We start from the raw sequence: 9,156 nt of genomic DNA, 5'->3' as shown, positions 1-9,156 counted from the left end.
CACTCCAACGGACAACTCATCCTTGTGATAGCATTCTTATTACACAAATAGCCCTGAATCTATTACGTAATGTATATGACTGTGTTTATTTCCTTCTTCTTTTACCATTCCCCAAATGTTCTCTAAGACATAGTGATAATCTTTAGGTTAAAACCAAAATCACTTTTAAAGAGGGGAAAATACAGAATGGGAAGGAAACAAACATTTACTGCTGGTTTGTATGTTCTATATATTTTGTTTGTTATCAGGATATTCCTTTACAGATGATAAGAGTAAGGCTCAGAGAGGTTGAGTACATGTTCCAGGGTCACACAGTAAGAGAATGAGCTGCTATCATGACCCTCATGTGCTTGACTCAAAGGCCTGTGTTTAAAACCAGGCACTCAGCCTCCTCTATTAATGGACAATGTAGAGCAATGGGAACTTCCATACATATCTAGTTGGACTGTGACCTGGTACATCAACTTTGCAGAGCAATTTGGTCATATCTAGCAGGTGGTGAAACCAAACAACAAATGGGTCTGGGCTACCTGTCACTACTTAGGCTAATTAAGCAGGGACAAGGCTGAATCATGTATGAGGGGTTATTCCAATATTGCCAGCGGTATGGGAGAGCAGCCAGGTCATCCTGAAAAAATCATGGGGAAGTAGGCAAAAGTACTATCGCTGGGTAAAATGGTTGGGGAAGAAGGCAAAGGGAACATCAATGGGTAAAAGAGTTACAGATTACAGGCATGGGGATTACTGGCAAGTGATCGAACTGAGGAATGTAGGCTGTCTCCAGTACACTGCCTCCAAGATTCCAGGGTTGTTAGTATCCCCATGATGGGGTGTGGGGCAGCTCTCTGGTGAGGAGAATGGACAGCATTCCCGAAGTAAACTCCCAGGGCATACAGCTCCCAGCTAGTTCAGAATGGGCTTTCTTCAATCAGAACAAAGCAATCATGATGAACAGAGCAAGATGTTAAACACTTGTTTTAACTATGGCCAGCAGCCACTATGATTAATTCTCCATTATTCTCTCCTGAGCCTTTCAGATGTACCTATCTGATGGCATCTGAAATGGACCCACAAATATATACACAGACCCTTGGCAGATGTGCTGAGAGAGACCTGTATAAGAAAGGTCTTTAGACTACTCTTTTTATTTTTATTTTTATTTTTTTATTCCTCACCTGAGGATATTTTTTCCCATTTATCTTCAGGTAGAGTGAGAGGGAGGGAGAGGGAGAGAGAGATAAACATCGATGAGAGAGAGACACATCAAGTGGTGGCCTCCCGCACGACCCTGACCAGGGCCGGGGACCAAACTGCAACCGAGGTATGTGCTCTTGACCGGGATCAAACCTGCATCTCTTTGGTCCACTGGTCGACGCTCTAATTGCTGAGCCAAACCAGCCAGGGTTAGACTACTCTTTTTAAAAGCACAAATCTAAAAACAACACAAATATTCACCAATAGATTATTCTGAATAAATAAAATATGGCACAATCATACAGCAAAATACAATATACCTGCCAAAATGTATGAACTAGGTCTATAGCAGTTAGCATGTAGATGAAGCATGTGGTGAAAATTGCAAGTTACATGATGACACCAGTTACATCCATGAAAGTATACTGGCAAAGACTTTCCTGTAAAGTTTCATCAAGGTACAGATCTTTAGGAACTACTGCAGACTTAGTAAATCTCTTTGACTTTTTCTTGGTATATAGTCTTACTGAATATTTGGTATAGTCGTGGTATATTATGTACATTATACCCCTGGATTATTCTATATTATATTTTGAGACTTTTTCCCTTTACAAAAATTATTTTCATCTATTTTTTTTGTAAATCAGATATAACATGTATTGTCCTTTTAGAAAATATGTGTAATAATGATCCTAGTGTATATTTTTGTCTAAAACTTTGTGGCTTGGCTTTACTATCATTGTTTTGCATGCCACAGAAAGAACAAAATTGTCAATTGCATTATTGTTATAAGCTCTTCAGCTCTTTCGCTTTTGAAAATTAGCATTAACAAGTTAACCACAGCCATTTTAAGCCTGTGTCATTTCCTCCAATTCTAATACCAATTTCAAAGTATTTTTTTCCATTCCACCCAGCAATTCTCTGACACCAACTAGATAGCCTACAATTCAACTCAATTATGACTCTGTCTCCCTGGAAATAGTGTCAGATATCACAGGTTAAGCACTCAGTCCTACAACACTTTCCTTCTCACCAATTGAAAGTCCTGTACTTCTGACCTATCAGCTGTAGATTTTGAAGTTCCAACAACCTCCTTCTAGGATTCGATTAATCTGCTATAGTTGCTCACAGAATTCAGAAAAATAGTTTACTTACCAGCTTCTGGTTTATTATAAAAGGATATAACTCACAAACAGCCGGATGAAAACGGCTCATAGTGCAAGGTATGTGGGAAAGGACAGGGAGCTTCCTTGCCCTCTCCAAGTGCATCACTATCACCAAATGTCTTTGTGTTCACCAACCTAGAAACTGTGGCTCCATCCTTTTGGGTTTTTATAGAGGCTTTATCACTTACTCACTCTCTCTCACACACACAAATACGCATGATTGATTAAGTCATTGGCTATTGGTGATTGAATTCAATCTCTAACCCCTCTACCTTCCCTGATGGTAGGGGAGGGATGTGACTGAAAGTTCCAACTTTCTAATCACTGGACTGGTTCCCCTGGCAACCAGCCCTTTCCCAGTATTGTGGGGGCATCCCAATTTACCTCATTAACTTAACAAGGCACCCCCCCACCCCCACTGTCATGACTTAGGAAATGTTATGGGTTTTAGGAGCTCTGTGTCAGGAACAGGGATAAAGACCAAATATATATTTCTGAGTATAAGTCCCAATATCACATTTACAGATAGTTTTTGCTTTATTCTAATGCTTGCCTCAAGACTCGGAAATCATCTGCAGGACAGAGATTGTGTTTTCAAGAAAGAAGAACTGTCTCAGAGCCTGGTGGAAATGGATGTCAACACAAAGACAGGATGACCTATTTGTTTAGTAAAGAAAACAATGAGCCATTTTTAGATTCAGTCAGTGTATTACTTACATAGACATTAAAAGGATGACAAGCCAAAGGTAATAGTTCCCCTTGACCCTTGTAATGGGAAACACAAAAGGGCCAGATGACTGCAACATGGATGATAGGACATCCTGTTGCTGAGAAGACAATGCTGTCCTGAAGCTAAAGTTGTATAGGCTACCCCTGTGCCTGAAAGTGAGAGGCAGAAAGACACATCCCATCAGAATCCATCAGGCAACAAATAAAAAACTCTCTAGATAACCTCCTGCTAGATAGGAGTGGGGTGGTGGCAACAGTTTCTCAGAAGCCTTGCATGGGAAGACCAAACACCATTCTTCTATGACTTAAATGAACCAAGGCTCAACCCTTGCTTATACAGCCAATGTGGATACATGAAAAGCTGTTGGGGTGCTGAAAATAAGCTGTTGTTATTAAGCAAGGGCCCACAATCTGAGGGGCAAAAAGCCAAAAGTAAGACATGGGCTTTTCAGAAAAGAAATAGCTACTTGCCCTTGTGTTGCCCTATGTACCAGGAGGTTACCGATTCGATTCTCTGTCAGGGCGCATGTACGGTTTGAGGGCTCCAACCCCAGTAGAGGGCATGCAGGAGTCAGCCGATCGATATTTCCTTCTTATCAATGTTTCTATCTCTCTCTCCCTCTCCCTTCCTCTCTCTGAAACCAATAAAAACATATTTTATTTTATTATTTTTTAAAATCCTCACCCGAGGATAATTTTCTGTTTGTCATCAGAAACAGTGGGCGAGAAAGAGTGGGAGGGAGGGAGGAAAAGAGGGAGGGAGGAAGAGAGAGAGAGAGAGAGAGAGAGAGAGAGAGAGACATCAACTTGAGAGAGACATATTGACTGGTTGCCTCCTGCACAACCAGGGCCGAGGCAAACCACAATCAAGGTGTGTGCCCCTGACAGGAGTTTGACATGCGACTCATTGGTCCACAGGCTGATGCTCTAACTGCTGAGACAAACCAGCTAGGGCCATATTTTTAAAAAAGAAAGAATTGTTCATTTATTGCTGAATTGACACACAGAAGATAGGTGGCACCGTTCTAACCTGTCTTCCTGATCTAGGGTCTGGACAAGTTTTAAGGGTTAGGGAGAACAGGGTGGGTCAAGTTTTGATTGGAGGGTTTTGGAACTTGGCCAATTATGGTATAGGGTCAAGGGGCAAGAGAAGGCAAAAATCAATTCCAATCTGTCAGGGATTGATTGGTCAGTTCTGTATTTGTCCATATTTCCTCTAGATACCAGGTCTTTCTTTTTTTTCTTTTTTTCCTACTTATGACAGGGAATACTTTATTTAAACCCATCAGAGAAATGGTCAGTTTAGATCTGTAACCAAGCGTTGTATTTCAAAGCATAGGCCAGTGATTGTGTATGAGAGTATACACTGCTACATACAAATTAACCAATCAAACCACCACTTTTCAACGTTTAAAGCATGTGGACAAAAAAAGGGTCACATTCTAACCTGACAAGCTCAGGGAAGGCCTGCATGGCGGCCTTGCAAACTCAAAGACCTAAAGTAACCACAAAGGATGGTCTGAAATTAAAACTTTTTAACTAAAAGCAGTTTGTGGCAGGTAGATATCCTATGCCGCAGGCATGTTCCCTGACAAAGGTCAGTCTTGACGTAAACGGAGCCTGTCTATTGTCTTTTTGCATCTACAATAACATATCTTTGGAATGTCAAAGTAATTTTCCTTTTTCCGGACCCCTCAAAGCACAGATAACACTCTTCAAAGAACACAAATCCCCTCATTGTTACTGAGCTAATTGTTGACTGTTAACTATCCTGTACCCACTTATGTAAAAGATGTATGTGTCTATCATCTTACTTTTTATCCAAGCCCAGAGGTTTCCTCGCATTGCTTTCTCCCCCTTCCCTAATATATCACCAATATATTTCATGTAACTCACTTATGTCTCCTCTTTTGATTGTAATGTATAAAATAAGGTGCAAAACTGCCATTCTCTGGAGCATTATCTCAATCTCTTGAGATTCTGCTTCCCAACAATTGTTAACAGTTTTGGTTCAAATAAACTCACAAAACTTTTTCACAGGTCTGAATGTTTCTTACGTTGACCAACAGAATAAGCTTCCCTGTAAAAGCAGCACTATTGTGACATTTTAACTTTAGTATTCTTTTCCTTCTTCCTTACCCCACACCAACTTCCTCATAATCCTTCTCAAGGGCAGCCGAATCCTCTTGGGCCTCAGAAAACTCTCCTTCCTTCATGCCCACACCCATGTATTGGTAAACAACGGCATGCTTGGCGTACATCAGGTCAAACTTCTGGTCCAGGCGCACCCAGACCTCAGCAATAGCTGTGTTACTCAGCATGCACACATCTCCAGCTCGCTGCACTCTGGCCAGGTCTCCACCAGGTACCAGAGTGGGAGTCTAGTAATTAATGCCAACTTTGAAGGCAGGGGCATCAGTCCACAAACTGGACAATGTACTTGGTCTCGATGATGGTAATGGTGGCATTGACATCTTTGGGAACCTTGTCTCCACAGTACAACATGCAGCAAGCAATGTATTTACTGTGGCGGGGGACACATTTCACCATTTTCTGGGCTGGCTCAAAACATACATTGGTGATCTCTGCTACAGAAAGCTGTTCCTGGTAGATGACAGAGGCCTATGTGGCCAGAGGAAGTGGAAGCAGAGATAAAGTACCAATTTGGTCTGGAATTCGGTCAGATCAACATTCAGGGCTCCATCCAATCTGAGGGAAACAGTGATGGAGGACATAATTAGACCTATCAACCTATTCAGCTTAGTATAGGTCGGGCACTCAATATCCAGGTTTCTATGACAGAAGTCATATATGGTCTCATTGTTAACCTTGAAGGCACAATCAGAGTGCTCCAGGATGGTGTGGGTGGTGAGGCTGGAGTTGTAGGGCTCAACTACAGCTGTGGAAACCTGGGTGGTTGGGTAAATGGAGAACTCCAGCTTGGACTACTTGCCATAATCAACAGAGAGACATTCCATCAGTAGGGAAATGAACCCAGAACCAGTTCCCCCAAAAGCTGTGGAAAAACAAGAAGCCCTGAAGAGCTGTGCACTCCTCAGCCAGTTTCAGAATTCCTTCCAAGACAAGGGTGATGATCTCCTTGCCAATGGTGTAGTGCCCATGGGCATAGTTATTGACAGCATCTTCCTTGCCTATGATGAACTGCTCTGGGTGGAAGAGCTCATGATAGGTACCCATGCGAACTTCATCAATGACTATGTGGTCCAGGTTTATAAACACTGCCCTGGACACATGCTTGCCAGCACCTATCAGACTGAAGAAGCTGTTGAAGGAGTCATCTCCCCGCCATGTTCTTGTCACTTGGTATCTGGCCATCAGGCTGGATGTCATATTCCAGGCGGTAGAGCTCCCAGAAGACATTGCCAATCTAGAGATCAGCCTGGTCCACGTGGATGGAGATTCACTCACACATGGTTGCTGCTTAGTAGCTGCTGAGCAGATGGTGGGGAGGAAGAGAAGAGGTTGTTGCTTCTTACTCAGATCTTTGTTATTGAAAAACCTCTCACTTTATAAAGGGCTCCAGTGGCCACTTCTGTTACTTGAGTTCCTTAGATGAAAGATTCTTATTTCTGGGGTCATCTTGCAACAGGGGCGGCATATGCACAGTGCTTGTCTTTGTAAGATAACTCAAGGATTGCATTAATCACCAATCTGCTTTAAGGGTGCAGGACTAGTGTGCTGTTACACTGATTCTCCAAAAGGGCCATGCTAGGCATTTCAGCCAATTGACACTTGAAAGAGTACATTTGTGGATATTGGCCTCTGAAGTGATTGCTTCAACAACTTTAAAGTCATACAAGTGGACTGAGTCATGATTTCCAGAATGCTTTTTAGTTGAGAATCAGATGGGTTCATTATACTACCAAACCTAGGTCCCGCTGAATAAGAGTTAATTACGTAGGATTGAATGACTTGATGAGGGATGATTATAGTTTTCATTTGGAATATTGTTGATTAAGCCAAGGGTCCTTATGACGTGGCTTAACTTTAGCTTTAAATCCTAGCTCTAGAAATCACATCTCTCTCTCTATAATATTAATGCCCCTCAGAGGCCTAGCTTCTCCCCAGATAATTAGCGCCTCCAAGGCAGCAGAGGACAGGAGCCCAGACCTGACTAATGATCACAAGGTCCTGACCTATGGCAAACTGAAGATAACATGTATTTTTTAAATTAATTAATTTTTTTATGACAGATGTCCCTCATTTCCCACCCCCTCACTGACACTCCACCCTCAACCCACCTTCACTAAACTGTTGTCTGTGTCCATTGGTTCTGCCTATATGGATACATGTTCTTTGATTTATCTCTTCTCGCACCTCCCACCCCCTTCCCTCTGAGGTTTGTCAGTCTGTTCCCTACTTTCATGTCTCTGGATCTATTTTTCATTCAGCTTATTTTGTTCATTATATTCCACAAATAAGTGAGATCATATGATACTTATCTTTCTCTGACTGGCTTATTTTGTTTAGCATAATATTCTCCAGGTCCCTCTATGCTGTCTCAAAGGATAAGAGATCTTTCTTTTGAAGATAACATCTCGACCTAACTTATGTTTCAGTTTCTAAGCCCTAAAGTGGAACAATCCCCTGGTTACTTTCCCATGAGACCAGAGGACCCCAGAACACACCTCAGAACTGTCCTCAAGACCTGAAGAAATGATTTATTACCCTTACCTCACCTCCGACCAATCAGCTCCCAGCGCTAGCCAGAACTCCCTAACCCACAGTGTGTTGTGATTTTGCCCTATATAATCTGTAACCTGCATGCCTTTGGGAAGTTTGGGATTTTGAGCATTAGATTCTCATTCTCCTGGTGGTGCCATTCATAATAAATGAGCCAATCTTTCTCTACTGAAATTCTTTGTGTTTAGTGTTTGGCTCTGCTAGCGCTGGGTAGATTAACTCTTTCTGTTCGGTAACACTGATGCTGTTTTAATCTTCGACACTCTGGATGTATAATGTGGCCCTGTGTCTTTCTTACACTATCTATAACTCATAATAATTTACTAGATGCTGAATTTGTAAACTGAAATGAAACATTTGTAAATTACTTTCTTTTTGTCTCACTGATTCCCAACCCTCTGATGAACTTACAAACTCTAATTGTGTCTTCTTACTTTCCATGGCAATACTATGATTTGTATATGTTCAATAAGAATCTGTTCTCAAATTACAACTAAACTACAGAACAACCACTATTCAAAACCACCTGAAATCAAGCTGAATGGAAGTCCTACAACTACGGAATTAAAGAAGCTGCATCGAGACTGGTAGGAGGGGCGGAGGGGCGGAGGCGCGGAGGCTTGAGGGGCCGCTACAAGAAGGCGGTGAGACTGGCTGGTCCCACACCCACGTGTGGTGGATAAAAATCAGGAGGCTACCTCGGCTGGGAAGGTCCTTCCTGAGGACTGAGGGGTCCTCGTTCCACACCAGGTGCCCCGCTCAGGGTTCCAGTGCCAGGAAGAGAAGTCCCCATAACTTCTGGCTCGAAAAAACATCAGGAACTGAAGCTCAGGGAGGCTGAAGCGGCTGGAGCCCCAGGCAGCTCCTTAAAGGGCCCGCGCACGGACTTATCGGACTCACTCCCTCTAAGCTCGGAGGGGAGGCAGCTCGAGGGGCACCAGAGACATACAGGGAAGAACTGAGCTCTTTGGCACTGGAGCGAGGACTGGAGAGGGGGCTTTCTCTGGGACAAACGTGCTGTCAGAGGCCTTTGTTCCTTTGATGAGCCCTTCCCTGGGGCGGCAGACAGCCACCATATCTGGGACTCCAGCAACCTGGCTCACACTGGTAGCCCCGCCCTGGTGACTTCCTGAGGCCCCGCCCCGCCCCACCCAACTTTCAGGCCCACCCAAGCTGTTGCCACTTGCTTAACCATAGGATTGGCCTGTCTTGGATCCTGCTTCAGGTTTTTCCTAAATTCTTTCAAACGAGCAGCACCTGGTCTCAGCTAGCCCCAAACAGCTAGGTAAGTAATACACAAAAATAACCACAGGGAGGCAGCCAAAATGAGGAGACAAAGAAACAGGTCCCAAATGAAAGAACA

The 9,156-nt window shown here is 43.1% G+C and overlaps 1 pseudogene; it reads right to left on the bottom strand.

Annotated features, from left to right (window-relative positions):
• Nucleotides 1-5,202: 5,202 nt before the first annotated feature.
• Nucleotides 5,203-6,522, bottom strand: LOC118636269 (annotated as a pseudogene).
• Between the last annotated feature and the right edge of the window lie 2,634 nt (nucleotides 6,523-9,156).

Source organism: Molossus molossus, unplaced genomic scaffold, assembly GCF_014108415.1.
Source record: "Molossus molossus isolate mMolMol1 unplaced genomic scaffold, mMolMol1.p scaffold_m16_p_2, whole genome shotgun sequence".
NCBI lineage: Eukaryota > Metazoa > Chordata > Mammalia > Chiroptera > Molossidae > Molossus > Molossus molossus.
Note: the sequence above shows the minus strand (reverse complement) of the source record. Positions and strands in the feature narration are given on the sequence as shown.